The sequence below is a fragment of the Bos grunniens genome, chromosome 15 (assembly GCF_055505025.1).
Source record: "Bos grunniens cultivar Pamir isolate PY7600 chromosome 15, Bosgru_T2T1.0, whole genome shotgun sequence".
In the NCBI taxonomy this organism is placed as follows: domain Eukaryota; kingdom Metazoa; phylum Chordata; class Mammalia; order Artiodactyla; family Bovidae; genus Bos; species Bos grunniens.
Genome location: NC_141179.1, coordinates 8,820,678 through 8,836,651, shown reverse-complemented (window position 1 = coordinate 8,836,651; position 15,974 = coordinate 8,820,678). Strand labels below are relative to the sequence as shown.

The window sequence follows — 15,974 nt, the reverse complement described above, 5'->3', positions numbered from 1 at the left end:
TGATTTAATTTAGAAAAGTGATATGTGTTTGTAAAATGTGAAATGAGTATTGTATAGTGTATCTCCTTTCGAATGGAAGCTATGTAAATTGATTACTTTGCTGCGGTGAGACTTTTTTCTTTTTCATTTATTTAATTTTCTTATTCCTTAACATGTTTGAAAGATATGGCCTCAAACAAAACAAATACAAAAGGAGTGGTGGTAGTGGTGGGAGGGATTAGCAAGGAGAAGCAGATTAAAGTGAGTTGTGAAAACAATTTAAATAGTGTGGTTTTGGAACTTGTATCAGACTTCTTTGTGCCTTCTGTGAGCACGTTCTTATGTGACACTGAACGGTCAAAGGAGTAAGAGGTTACAATTGTTTTAAAGGTTGGTTTCAGAAAGTTTGAGGGCCAGTGTAAAAATTGTCAAATAAGAGAGAAATGGTGTGAATTTTGAAGGGGTACACCATTTGGGGAAGATTTGAGAAAGTTGTGTACTCCTGAAGACATGTCAGCATAGGTGATAGGAAGGGACGTTTGCAGGCTTGTACTGACTGCATGGCAGTCCCTGGTTTTCCTCAGGTGATCCTTTTAAAAATGTTGTTACTGCCTCTAGATCCCAGCTGCTTCATGGCCTCTCTTTTTCCACAGTGTACACTGTTGCAGAATCCTTCTTCCTTATTGCGTCTAGCCTTCTCTTTAGTGTTGGTAGTGTGCAAGGGGTCCTTCTGCTGTTTTCTTTCCTTGTGTGACAACATCTGCCCACAGCGCTCCAGCTCGGACCGCCTTCAACCGAGCTCTGAGTGATTTTCAGCAGCCTGCTACCTGTCCCCACCTGGGCGTGCTGCGGGCCCTTCACACACCACGTGTCCAGCCAAAGCTTGTTCTTTGTGTTCCCGTTCGGTCAGTTATTTGCTCACCCACCTGGTTGTCTTAGAGAGAAACCGCTTACTAATGCTTCTGCTTTCCTTCTCCTTTGGTTTGTAAACTCCAGTTTTAAGCTAGCTTTTTTTTTTTTTTCATTCCACCCAGATTCCAGCATTTGGTTGGCCCTGCAATTTTCTGTGCTTACAGTGTCTTGAATGTGATGTTCTCTGCTTGCACCAACAGTCCTTAAGTGTGTGCGTCTCTCTGTATGTAGATATGAAATAATTTTTTTCTTAGCATAAAATGTTAGAAATATTTCCTCTCATAGCTCTGGAGGCCAAAATCCTAAGTCAAGGTGTCAGCAGAGCATTCTCTCTCTGAAGGCTCTAAGTGAAAGTCGCTCAGTTGTGTCCAGACTCTTTGTGACCCCAGGGACTATACAGTCAATGGAATTCTCCAGGCCGGAATACTGAACTGGGTACCCTTTCCCTTCTCCAGGGGAATCTTCCCGACCCAGGGATCAAACCCAGGTCTCCTGCATTGCAGGCGGATTCTTTACCAGCTGAGCCACCAGGGAAGCCCAAAGGCTCTAAGGGAGGATGTTTTTTTGCTACTTCTATCTCGTTCTGTTGTCAGCAGTGCAAGACATTCTTTGCCTTGTAGCTGTATTACTCCAGTCTCTGCCTTTGCAGTCACACAGAGTATTCACTGTGTATTTTTGTTTATTAAATTTTATTCTGTCTTTTGAATATAAACTTGGAGGGGGCTTGGATATCTGTATTCTAATTTGACTGCATTGTGAATAGTCAGTAATGGTGAACATGAATCAGTTTACATTTTACTAAGAACATGATACGGAGAAGGATTTTGATTATCTGTGGAGCAAATGAGCCAGGAAATGGGGACTGCAAATTTGCTCTTGAATATTTCTCCTGTCAGGGTCATACTGACTTTTAGGGCTGGGTAACCTGGGGACGGCAGATGGCATCTGGAACTGGGGCTTCATCCCAGTCCTGCTGCTGACACTAAGTAGTGCCATGGGGAGAAGCCATTTGTCCCATACTCTATTTTCAGAAAAAAATGGGAATATATTTGCCATAGATTCCTTGTAGGATTTTTATGTGGCCAGTAAACAAAATGCCTAACAACATGATTTAAAATGTGGTATTATTTTCACTTGCTTTAGGCAGGATCTTTGTAAGCCAGATAACTTAAGCGTTTTTCAAGGCTTGACTTTAATATGTTCTTGTCAGTGTTATTATCGTACTCCATAGACAAGATGATTGAGATAGAAATGCTTTAATGGAATGTTAAAGCATGAGTTTGTCCCCAAATTAAATCTTTTTGGTAGGAAGTGATCATGAGATGTGGCATGGTTTTGATTTAGCTGTTTACTTTTAAAGAAATAATTATCTGCTATGATCTGGGAACCAAGGAACAAGGACACACTGGGTTGGCATTTAGGGATAATCATGAACTGGCAGTGTAGATTTTGAGACTTTATTGATGTGTCTGCTGCTGCCTTGATGCTGTTGGCTTAGGTCATTGGTCTGTAAAAGTTGTTAAAAGTGATGTTGTCAGAAGTGAAATAAATACTTGGGTCATTTCATGTAATATAACAGGTCAAAATGGAGAAGGGAGTGTTTTTCCCCACATTGATTCATGCATTGCAGGCAGACAGTGGCTTAGAAAAGTGCTTTCTGAGGTATTTCTTATGCTACACAGATGATTTGTAAATGTAATTATGTTTGTGGTGATATCATTCTAATGGTTATTGGTAAGAAAAGAATGATGAGATTGGTAGGGTGTTGCTGGAGAGTCTAGGAACAGGAAATTATGGGAAAAGAGAATGTTGAATTAGGAATTGAAGAGGAAGATTCAGTTGGCTCAGTGAGAAAATTAAATTGAACCTGTAAGCCAGTTGATCCAGGAAAAAATGGTGTGATTGAATAGGTGTCAGAATTGCTGGAAGAGGCTGTTTAGATGGTACCTTAAAGATAAGACGGGCTTCCCAGGTGGCACAGGGGTAAAGAATCCACCTGCCAGTGCAGGAGACATAAGAGCTGTGGGTTCGATCCCTGGGTTGGGAAGATGCCCTGGAGGAGGGCATGGCAACCCACTCTAGGATTCTTGCGTGGAGAATCCCGTGGACAGAGGAGCCTGGCGGGCTATAGTCCACAGGGTTGCAAAGAGTCGGAGACGACTGAACTGACTTAGCACGGCACATAAAGACAAAATAGATTATTTAAAGTGTGTATGTGTGTGTGTGTTTTCTCCTTAAGGAATCTGTGAGCTTAAGAGAAGCTCTACCCAGGGGCTGCAGCAGGAAGTCTGGACTTTGAGGACAGTTTGAAAAAGTAAAGCAAGGGCTGAAAAAAGCCAGTCTCAGGGGATAAAGAAAGAAAATAAAGATCCTGAATAATCCTGAATAAGGAAGAGTTGTAGCAAGTGAGTGAGAACTTTCAGGCTTGTCAGGTTTAAATCCTGTTGGATGCATTTTTTTTTTTTCCCCTGTCAGTGTTGCCTTGGCTCCTCAGACTGCTCTTATGGAAATGAGGATTCAGTGAGTATCTGTGACTGGTTGAGCTTGAGGTTTTGTGACACTCACTGATGAGGGGAAGAGCAGGGAGAAGCAGATGTCAGTTTCTCGGTACTCGTCCCACTTTGAGTCCTTAGGTTACAGCTTAGGCCCACTTGTTTCTTGTTTGAGATTGAGTTTTGCATTTCTGTCAGAACAGATATTCACTTAAGGTAATCCCAAAATATCCAAATAACCTGAATATTAAATCTCGCTTAAAGAAACAGGAATGGGTGAATTTAACTCAGATGACCATTATATCTACTATTGTGGGCAGGAAACCCTTAGAAGAAATGGAGTAGCCATCATGGTCAACAAAAGAGTCCGAAATGCAGTACTTGGATGCAATCTCAAAAATGACAGAATGATCTCTGTTCATTTCCAAGGCAAACCATTCAATATCACAGTAATCCAAGTCTATGCCCCAACCAGTAACGCGGAAGAAGATGAAGTTGAACGGTTCTATGAAGACCTATGAGACCTTTTAGAACTAACACCCAAAAAAGATGTCCTTTTCACTACAGGGGACTGGAATGCAAAAGTAGGAAGTCAAGGAACACCTGAGGTAACAGGCAAATTGGGCCTTGGAATACCGAATGAAGCAGGGCAAAGGTTAATAGAGTTTTGCCAAGAGAACACACTGGTCATAGCAAACACCGTCTTCCAACAACACAAGAGAAGACTCTACACATGTGTTGCAGGAAGATGGATCCCTTCCAGGGCCCGAAACTGGGCTCTTGTCTAACAAGAAAAGAAATGAATTGTCCTCGGAAATGAATTGCCCAAGGAGACACATGTGCTGACAAAGCAAGAGATTTTATTGGGAAAGGGCACCTGGGTGGGGAGCAGTAGGGTAAGGGAACCCAGGAGAACTGCTCTGCCGCGTGGCTTGCAGTCTCAGGTTTTATGGTGATGGGCTTAGTTTCCGGGTGGTTTGGCCAATCATTCTAATTCAGAGTCTTTCCTGGTGGCACACGCATCACTCAGCCAAGATGGATGCTAGCGAGAGGGATTCTGGGAAGTGGACGGACACGCGGTGACTCCTTTAGACCTTTCCCGAACTCTTCCGGTTGGTGGTGGCTTATTAGTTCCGTATCCCTTATCAGGATCTCCTGTCATAAAACAACTCATGCAAATGGTTACCATGGTACCTGGCCAGGGTGGGTGGTTTCAATCAGTGTGCTTCCCCTAACAACTCCCGCCGAGAGACTTCATACTCGAGATACTTCTTGGGAATTGGGGCGGAGGTCTCTTTCTTCTGTAACTTCTTCCTGCTGTGCATGGGCGTAGGCCTGCCTAGCAGAGCAGAAGTCTCTCTCTACCTGATCTAAGTTGGGGTGTTCCACATCTGAAACCAGCTTCCACCCTTGTAGTAACAGCAATTTAGTTTGAAACTGTTGGCCCCTCTTAGAGATGAAATAGACAAGGCCCAAACAGGAGACCTAACAGGATGGTCATCTCTGGTCCCCGGAAACAGAAGGCAACATTTAGGGTGAGGGTTGCAGGATTTGTGACCCTTTTTGATTGGTTGGTGGTGAGGCAATAGAGCTGTGCTCCAGGAATCTTGTGTTCAGTCTGAAGTTACCATCCTCCACCTGGGTGGGGGCTCAAAGACACTGTTATGCATATTTCTTTGAGTAGGAAGCAGGACTCTGTCTGGAGGCTGTACCAACCTTTGATTGTTTCTCCTGTTTCTGTATCCCCTCCCTTCCCTGATTAGCAATTGTTTGAATCCACACTTTGGAACTCAGGGAAGGTCAAGGAGGCTGAATGAAGCCTATATCCTACAGGCAAGAAATGGAGAACACAGAACTGATCTCTACTCCAGAGCCCCATAGAGTTCTACTCAGTTTTAATTTAGGGAAATAGGCAACTATGACTGTGATAACTTCTTTTCAAAATGGAGCATAGGACTGCCTCAGCTTGGAGTATAGACACTGAATTGGAAGTATTTCTGAGTTCCAAGTTCTAGATCTGAGTCTTCTATGATTAAAACCTCAATCCCTTGGTCTGCCATTTTGGTGTAACAGACCCAGTTAGAAGTAGTTGGAGGAGTGATAACTGGAATTTAGTAGACAAAATAAATCTCATTTCTTTTTAGAAGAATAGGCCTGAAACCCAGTCTGGACCTGGCACTTCAGGGAGACTTGTAGCCAGGTAGCTAGTTGCCTAGTTTTACAAAAAGTAAGGTTGCAGTTACTAGCTTCCAGCAGACATTGTTTTGAGAATGGTGGCATCCAAGCCTGACACGACTCAGAAAAGTCGTGTTTAGCAATACAAGGTCTAATCTGAAAGTACACCCATAGCATCACCTAGCTATTTCCCAGGATATCTGAACCATAGCTACTCTATTTTGACTTTTAATTGTAAACTTTTCCTTAACAGCCAAAGCAGATTTCACCGTTAATGATGTCAGTGTTTCTCTAGGTATGAGAAGATGCAAGAATTGGGACTTATAAAATCTTCTCCTGAAAAGATATAACTATCTGAAGGCCTGTTCTGCCAGTTTTTCCCAGAGCACAGAGTGCCTCATTCCTGGTTTTCATCCTGAACTCCTTTCAGGGGTGTTGAAAGTCAGCAGTTGCAGCGGCCAGGATTTAATCTTTGTAGATGTAGATGGCAAGTGTCAGTCTTCAGTTGGCAGAGCCCCTTTTTGCTCATAAACTTGACCATGATTTTGAGGGGGGGCATTTCATGACCATTTTATCCCATGGTGCTGAGAATGTCCATTCTCAGGTTTGGCAAAGATTTTGTTGACAGGCCACTCAATGTGCTGTTACTGGACTAGGCCATAAAACAGTATCCAAAATTTTCTGGACCACCTGTTTTACCAGCCTCTTGATCCAGGAAAATATTCCCTCTTTTTGCTTCTTCCCATATATAGAGTTACAGTGTTACCATCATTGATCTCATATGGGGCTATATATTATTCTGTTAGAGGCCTCAGGCACAAAACAGGTGAAACACAAATAACATAGCCAGCAGTATTAGTAAAGTCACAAGTAAGACTTAAGAGCTTCCATTAGATGTAGCCCAGTATATCTCAGGTCATCTGACTTAGTCTGCTCTGTAGAATCTTTATCTTCCAGGGAAATTATATACTGGCACCATCTATAAGGCACATAGCCCCGTTTTCTAGGGTTACTACACTGATTGTCCTTAGTATGATTTAATTGTTTCCAACACAGAGGAGACTTTAAGCCTAAATTACCATAGCCTGGTGTTATCCATATAAATCCAGCCCATAATTGTGGGAGATTTTTTTCCTCCTTTGCTGAAACTTTTCTTGTTGCCCTGATTGAGCTTGAATAATAGAAAAAAAGCTCAAGTTTATGGCCAGAGTCAGAGCAGGCGTTATTAATTGGCCCGGTGAGGGGATCCCATCTAGTAATATCACAGTAACCTGAATATGACTATAATTTTTTTTTAAGTAAATTTTCTCAGGGCCAACCAGTTAGAGTCTTGTAGTAGAGAAATTTAACTCAGAACTATACACAGGTAATTGACCACAAACCCAACAATTATTGATTTCTAAAACTAGCATAGAATCAGGCCTATGATAGAAAAGCATTTGATTTATATGCAAAGGTCTAAGAAGTCAAGAAAACATAAATGATCATACAAATCAGGTCCAGCATCTTGGGCAAGCTGTCTACCTCTGATGTCGTCGTCTTTTCATCCTGGTGTAGTGTAGTTTCTCCTGCTTGAGCATCATTTTAAGGTGAGATCAGGTCAGCTGTCCTCTCTATAGACCAATCCACTGTAGGGGCCTTTGGAAGTGGGAATTAATCTAAGAGTTAATTTCCTTTCAGTTTCATTGTGCATGAGCTAGTTAAGAGTACCTGGTAAAAAAGTCCTTCCATCCAGGTTGGAGACAGTCCCTTAAATTAGGTCTTTTTCCAGTCCTGATTGCAGGTCATGAGGCATCTGGTCTTCATCCAAAGATAGATTACTGAGATAAGCTTCAGAAACAAACTTTGGGTGTTCTTTAAGAATTCAATTAAATTTTACATTAATATCACATAACAGCAAAGAACTATCTAAGAGATGAGTCTTACTAGATGCAGACCTCCACTAACAAACTGGGATTTAATATTTTTTGAAATATCTTTTTCTCCCTAAAGTTACCCTCATTTTAATCAAATATAACCAAATTAAGGCTAGCTTGTTTGCAAACCAGGTCTGTTCTCACTAATTTTGGTCTGATGGTTTATATAACCATAATTGATCATAGACTTTTTATTTTGCTGAAACATTTATAGAGTCTCAGACTGAACTTTTAAAATAAAACAGGGCTGGGAACCTTACACCAAAGGCTTATCACAGATTTTGCCTAACAAATCTGGGTGAATTCTTCCCTTTTTAAGGTCTCAAAAATTTCTTGAGATTTTTGTACTCGTGAAATAACTTTCCTAACTCATTTGATAAACTTACTGGAAATCTAAGAATTTCCAATTTTTGGAGGAGTCAGATACAGAGAAAATATAATTGTTTTGTTTATAACGTTTAATTTTACCAAAGTATTGTCATAATTAGTTTGAGAGGAAGGTTTTCCCTACTCCCTGAAAACATAATATTCAAACCCATAATTTTTCAGATAGAAACCATAAAAGTTATAAGCATATTCGCTGGTTCATTCACTCTTTTTTTTTTACTTTTGTGAAGTCATCGGGTTTTCCATTAGAATACTAGGACATATCAGAATATTAAGAACTCCATATAATTTCTAGGATATCTGTATTAGTAATTTTACCATACATTATAACATGAGCAGATTTACTATTCATTTGATAATCTTTTCATGTAATTTAACCAAACAAATAAACACAGTTTAATATCTCTCTTTGGGATGTTTCAGGGGCCCTCTGAAGCACCCCAAAGCTAGTTAGAGGTCAAAAGAACTTCAAAAGAATTCTATTTAGGAAGTTTTATCGAAAAGGTCAATTAAAAGGGTTTAGAACATTTGTCAGATTTAGTCAATGTTGATGGGTGTATCATTTAGCTTGTTGATAAGTCACAATAGGCCTAAATACCAAGGCTCAAGATCTAGTGAAAGTCAGCTCTGCCATCTTGGACCTAGTTGACTCTAACCAGTTTTCTTATGGCTGTGTCATGTCTAACAAAATCCATTTATCTAACTAATTGTAATCCAGTTTTAGAAAATCCTGATCGTGCATAACTCTTTTTAGTATTTTTCATACCTTTTTCTTTCTTTCTTTCTTTTTTTTTTTTAACTGAAAACACACTTCCTACTTTCATTTAGCAACCAAGAACTAACTTTTATATTAGCATTTTACAAATTGGTGAGCATAAATGCCAGTGGTAATTTCTAAAACCCTTGCTTTCTTAGAACATTTTAGGATGGCACCAAACATTATTCATTTATAGTCCCAAATCTCTTTAGTTTCTCTGTAAAAGGCAACTAGTGTTTAGTAGTAAATGTTTCAAAATCTTATTTTATTTGGAAATGACCTAACTATTCAGTAGACTTCCAACACTTAGCACACTTAGCACAACCCTTAGAAATTTAAGTTACACCAATCTGGAGAGACTATTTTAGACAGATATTTCTAAAGAATAATTATTCTTAATAGAGTTTATATAAAAGCTCATATCTCATTTGCATTTTTAGAAGTTTCTTCACTCGAGGTAATTTCATTGTTGACAAACTTGTAACAGATATAATATTTAACTTATATTAAACCTAGGTACAATGAAAATATTCTACTTAATGTTAATTACTCTAAGATGTGTCTATATTAGATATGTCAACAAACAAACGTTAATATTAGGTATTTAATACTGAATATTTCCCAGTTCACATGAACCTGGAATTTATTGTTTAATTTAGAATTATTTGATTTGTAAGTGCTTTCCTTTTTTAAGCCAGTTAAATAGAACTCATTTACAAATTAACCTCAAAAATATTACCCAGAGACAAAGACATACCAAAACATATTTAGACAGACACAGGGCAAGATCTGGCTTCATTTTCTAAGTTTAGTCATGAATTAGATATTACAATATAAAATTTACTAGTTTATAAAAAAAGAGTTGAAATAAATAAAAATTTTAAACTCTTTTTCCCCTTTTCCCTCAGGCTCAGGAGTTAGAGATGGTCTAGATAAGTGTTCCTGAGAGCCCTGATCTCAAGGCACAGGGAAAGAAAATCAAGTTCTAGCAAAATGGCGGCAGATCTAAACCAAATGGTGGCCAGACAAAGCAAAATGGCCATAAAAAACCACAACACAGAACACAGAGTTAAAACACACCCATGTAAACCTGGCAGTCCTCGTCAGACACTCCCTCTCTCAGAAAACCTCCTATAGAGACACAGAACTTCAGATCCAAGTACTAACATCAAAGATTTCAAAGGGAGGAAAGGAAGCCAGGTTGAAAGAAGGGGGAGGAGGCGGGAGAGGGGGGCGAAAGGGCTGGCCTTACAGATGTCTCCTGCCACCTACAGATACCCAGGCGTTATGGGACTTTTCCCTGGGCCTCCAGAGAAGGGAGGACTGGAACTCGGTCCTACCAGAAATCAGACCAGACCAGAACCAGAATTCGAGTCCTCTGCCAAGAGGAGGTGATCAGTCTCCAATCCTCAGCTCAGGCTGAGGGCCCTTCGACCAGATTCCTGCATCCAGGACCAGGGGACTAGAAAAACAGAGAAGGCTAGAAAAGGTTAAGGAGAGGAAAGAGAGAGAAGGGGAGAGAGGTCAATAAAGTCTCTTGTTCCTTACCGATTGGGACACTCTGGCCAGTTGTCCACGTCAGGAGGAGACCAGGGACAAAAGGGTCCCAGTTGCGGCCGCTGGGTCTGGTCCATTGGCAGGCAAGCTGGCCCCTGAGTACCCCGAGTGGTCAGGATGTCAGTCTCACCGAAGAAGAGTCCCCGCCAGAGTTGCCATTTGTTGCAGGAAGACGGACTCCTTCCAGGGCCTGAAACTGGGCTCTTGTCTAACAAGAAAAGAAATGAATTGTCCGAGGAGACACATGTGCTGACAAAGCAAGAGATTTTATTGGGAAAGGGCACCTGGGTGGAGAGCAGTAGGGTAAGGGAACCCAGGAGAACTGCTCTGCTGCATGGCTCGCAGTCTCGGGTTTTATGGTGATGGGCTTAGTTTCCGGGTGGTCTTTGGCCAATCATTCTAATTCAGAGTCTTTCCTGGTGGCACACGCATCACTCAGCCAAGATGGATGCTAGCGAGAGGGATTCTGGGAAGTGGACGGACATGCGGTGTCTCCTTTTGACCTTTCTCGAACTCTTCTGGTTGGTGGTGGCTTATTAGTTCCGTATTCCTTATCAGGATCTCCTGTCATAAAACAACTCATGCAAATGGTTACCATGGTACCTGGCCAGGGTGGGCGGTTTCAATCTGTGCTTCCCCTAACACATGGACATCACCAGATGGTCAACACCGAAATCAGATTGATTTATATTCTTTGCAGCCAAAGATTGAGAAGCTCTATACAGTCAGCACAGAGAAGGCGATGGCACCCCACTCCAGTACTCTTGCCTGGAAAATCCCATGGACGGAGGAGCCTGGTAGGTTGCAGTCCATGGGGTCGCTAGGAGTCGGACATGACTGAGCGACTTCACTTTCATTTTTCACTTTCATGCACTGGAGAAGAAATGGCAACCCACTCCAGTGTTCTTGCCTGGAGAATCCTAGGGATGGGGGAGCCTGGTGGGCTGCCGTCTGTGGAGTTGCACAGAGTCGGACATGACTGAAGTGACTTAGCATAGCATACAGTCAGCAAAAATAAGACCGGGAGCTGACTGTGGCTCAGATCATGAACTCCTTATTGCCAAATTCAGACTTAAATTGAAGAAAGTAGGGAAAACCACTGGACCATTCAGGTATGACCTAAATCAAATCCCTTATGACTATACAGTGGAAGTGAGAAATAGATTTAAGGGACTAGATTTGATAGATAGAGTGCCTGATGAATTTTGGATGGAGGTTTGTGACACTGTACAGGAGAAAGGGATCAAGACCATCCCTGTGGAAAATAAATGCAAAAAAGCAAAATGGCTACCTGGGGAGGCCTTACAAATAGCTGTGAAGGGAAGTGAAAAGCAAAGGAGAAAAGGAAAGATATAAGCATCTGAATGCAGAGTTCCAAAAAATAGCAAGAAGAGATAAGAAAGCCTTCCTCAGTGATCAATGCAAAGAAATAGAGGAAGACAACAGAATAGGAAAGACCAGAGATCTCATCAAGAAAATTAGGTACCAAAGGAACATTTCATGCAAAGATGGGCTCGATAAAGGACAGAAATGGTAGGGACCTAACAGAAGCAGAAGATATTAAGAAGAGGTGGCAAGAATACACAGAAGAAATGTACAAAAAAGATCTTCACGATCCAGATAATCACGATGGTGTGATCACTCACCTAGAGCCAGACATCCTGGAATGTGAAGTGAAGTGCGCCTTAGAAAGCATCACTACGAACAAATCTAGTGGAGGTGATGGAATTCCAGTTGAGCTATTTCAAATCCTGGAAGATGATGCTGTGAAAGTGCTGCACTCAATATGCCAGCAAATTTGGAAAACTCAGCAGTGGCCACAGGACTGGAACAGGTCAATTTTCATTCCCATTCCAAAGAAAGGCAATGCCAAAGAATCCTCAAACTACCGCACAATTGCACTCATGTCACACGCTAGTAAAGTAATGCTCAAAATTCTCCAAGCCAAGCTTCAGCAGTACATGAACAGTGAACTTCCTGATGTTCAAGCTGGTTTTAGAAAAGGCAGAGGAACCAGAGATCAAATTGCCAACATCCGCTGGATCATGGAAAAAGCAAAAGAGTTCCAGAAAAACATCTGTTTCTGCTTTATTGACTATGCCAAAGCCTTTGACTGTGTGGATCACAATAAATTGTGGAAAATTCTGAAAGAGATGGGAATACCAGACCACCTGACCTGCCTCTTGAGAAATTTGTGTGCAGGTCAGGAAGCAACAGTTAGACCTGGACATGAACAACAGAGTGGTTCCAAATAGGAAAAGGAGTACATCAAGGCTGTATATTATCACCCTGCTTATTTAACTTATATGCAGAGTACATCATGAGAAACGCTGGGCTGGAAGAAGCACAAGCTGGAATCAAGATTGCCGGGAGAAATATCAATAACTTCAGATATGCAGATGACACCACCCTTATGGCAGAAAGTGAAGAGGAACTAAAGAGCCTCTTGATGAAAGTGAAAGAGGAGAGTGAAAACGTTGGCTTAAATCTCAACATTCAGAAAACGAAGATCACGGTATCTGGTCCCATTACTTCATGGGAAAGAGATGGGGAAACAGTGGCCACATTATTTTTGGGGCTCTAAAATCACTGCAGATGGTGATTGCAGCCATAAAATTAAAAGACGCTTACTCCTTGGAAGGAAAGTTATGACAAACCTAGATAGCATATTCAAAAGCAGAGACATTACTGTGCCAACAAAGGTCCATCTAGTCAAGGCTATGGTTTTTCCAGTGTTCATGTATGGATATGAAAGTTGGACTGTGAAGAAAGCTGAGCACCAAAGAATTGATGCTTTTGAACTGTGGTGTTGGAGAAGACTCCTTGGACTGCAAAGAGATCCAACCAGTCCATTCTAAAGGAGATCATCCCTGGGTGTTCATTGGAAGGTCTGATGCTAAGGCTGAAACTCCAGTACTTTGGCCACCTCATGCGAAGAGTTGACTCACTGGAAAAGACTCTGATGCTGGGAGGGATTGGGGGCAGAGGAGAAGGGGACGACAGAGGATGAGACGGCTGGATGGCTGACTCAATGGACGTGAGTCTGAGTGAACTCTGGGAGTTGGTGATGGACAGTGCGGCCTGGGGTGCTGCAATTCATGGGGTGGCAAAGAGTCGGACACAACTGAGCAACTGAACTGAATTGAAAGAAACAGAGGGCTTGCTCTTCAGCTAAGTTTAGCATTATCATTGACACATGTGCAGTGCTAAAAATGTTTAATCTTTAATTATTAGACCAATTAAATGTTAAGTAGGTTCATTGAAGATTTAACAATAGCAGTCAGCCCGGTGTAGTTTTAATAGAAGGAGCCTGGGCTTTAGAATCAGAGCAATGCTTTTCAGTCCCACTGCCATCACTTATTCGCTACATGGCTGTGAGCGAGTTATTTGGCTTCTTTTGTAGTTTTCCTTGTCTATAATATGGAAGGAATGTTTGGTTCATATGCATATTTGCAGAATTAAGTAAGATAACACATGTAAAGTGTCTAGAACTGTGTATGATACTTGATATTAAAATTAATCTTCTCATCTGTCTCATTTCTAGCTCATGTTGAGACCAAGTTATGAATAACAACTGCCGTTATATTTTATTCAAAACAGAATGTGAGGTGGTTTTTCTAAGCAAAATCTCTACTGTACTGGGGAGATGTACAAGATATGTTGAGAGAGCACTGTGCTTAATGTTGATGGGAGAGCTGTGGACGTGGAAATTTATCATATTTCCTGACTTGGTATCATTCATGTGGCTTGCAGGGAGAAGTAAGTCGTTGCTTCCATGGAAAGGTGTAGTTATCTTTTTAAGATATCTTTTCCATGTCAGAGATGTTGTGCTTTCGTAGAAAACATGGTATCCATCATGCTTTAGTTTGCTTGATTATTTGCTTATTTTTCTCTCTAGGGATGTCAGCTGTGTAAGAACTGGTAGCAAGTCTTTGGGACTCTGGAGCTGGACACATCATCTGTTTTTTGTCAATGCCTGTTATATGATCGAACTTATAGCAAGTGGTATCAAACTAATGTTTGGAGATAGAGAAGTCCACAGGTTGTCACTCCATTTAATACTGAAATCAATTCCAAAACTTTCTATTAGAAAATAAATGTCTTAGTGAAAAAGCCAGTTGCGTAGGATGTAGATTTATCAGAATGAGAGTGATTTGAACAGGCATATTCAAGGAATTGATACTTGTATTAAAGAATGAATTTTCTCTTCAGCAGTGACATTAATATGTTAGTGGCTCTAATACAAAAGATGTTGCTAAGAAAGTGTAATTGCACAAATGATTTATGTTGTCTCCTATTTGTAACAGAGTATTGCATGTGTTATTTTCAAGATGCAGTTTCAAAGTGTTGATTCCAATTGTGTGGAAATGCTTTCTTTTAAAAATGTCATTTGCTTTTTAAATAGTATTATTGAAATACTACTCACTATAGTTCACTGCCATAAAATCTATCCTTTTTAAAAGAATACAATCTGGTGGTTTTTCTTATGTTTACAGAAATGTGCAACTATCACCACTGTCTAATTTTATTACATTTTTTCATCTTTATTGAGGTATAGTTGACAAGGTGTATATACTTCTGATTTAATATGTGTGTGCACTGTGAAAAAATTCCAACACATCCCTGCTTGCTAGTTGTCCGTCATCTTGCATACATGTTTATTTTTCATTTTTTGTGAGACCATTTAAGTTCAGCTCTTTTAGCAAATTTCAGTTGTCCTGTAGTGTTACCAACTATGTTTTATGTTATATTCTCATAGTTGATTCATCTTATAACTTAAAGTTTGTATCCTTTCACCAGCCTCTCCATATTTCTCCTGCTCCCCTAGTCCCACGCAGTCACCAATTTGCTTTCTATTCCTATGAGTTTGATATGTTTGTTTGTTTGTTTAACATGAGTGATAACATGCAGTATTTCTCTTTCTCTGTTTGGCTAATTCCACTTAACATACTGCCTTCTCTGTTCATCTGTGTTGTCACAAATGTCATACTTTCCTTCTTTCTCATGTCTGGGTAATATTTCACTGTGCATATACATCCTCTTTATCCATTCATCCATTAATAGACAACTAGGTTTTCTCATATCTTGGTTACTATAAATATTGCAGCAGTGGAAATGGGAGTGCAGGTACCTCTTGGATAACTTCTTTTCATTTCCTTTGAATATGTACCCAGAAGTGGGTTTGCTGGATCATATGGTAGTTCTGCATTCAGTTGGGTATATCTTTTCTTTGCTCTTTAAAGTGCTGCACTCAACATGCCAGCAGATTTGGAAAACTCAGCAGTGGCCACAGGACTGGAAAAAGGTCAGTTTTCATTCCAGTCCCAGAGATAGGCAATGCCAAAGAACGTTCAAGCTACCATGCATTTGTGCTCATTTCACATGCTAACAAAGTCATGCTCAAAATCCTTAAAGCCAGGCTTCAGCAGTACGTGAACTGAGAACTTCCAGATGTTCAAGCTGGATTTAGAAAAGGTAGAGCAACCTGAGAACAAATTGCTATGTTGGATCATAGGAAAAGCAAGAGAATTCCAGAAAAACATCAACTTCTTCATCGACTCCGCTAAAGCCACTGACTGTGTGAATCACAACAAACTGGCAAATTCTTTAAGAGATGGGAATACTGGACCACCTTATCTGCCTCCTGAGAAACCTATATACAGGTCAAGAAGCAACAGTTAAAACTGGACGTGGATCAATTGTTCAGAATTGCGAAATGAGTACATCAAGGCTGTATATTGTCACCCTACTTATTTAACTTCTCTGCAGAGTACATCATGCGAAATGTGGGGATGGATG

General features: G+C 40.6%; 1 protein-coding gene and 1 long non-coding RNA gene across 3 annotated transcripts in view; one reads left to right on the top strand and one right to left on the bottom strand.

Moving 5' to 3' along the window:
• The window catches only part of ARHGAP42 (Rho GTPase activating protein 42), a 348,391-nt gene that overhangs the window by 9,239 nt on the left and 323,178 nt on the right, over window positions 1-15,974 (top strand). The window lies entirely within an intron of this gene.
• Window positions 4,401-10,301, bottom strand: LOC147357320 (uncharacterized). Its single transcript, XR_015141766.1, has 3 exons — window positions 10,167-10,301; window positions 7,083-7,196; window positions 4,401-4,538 (listed from the first exon to the last, which is right to left on the bottom strand). It is a non-coding gene; the product is annotated as an uncharacterized LOC147357320 (long non-coding RNA).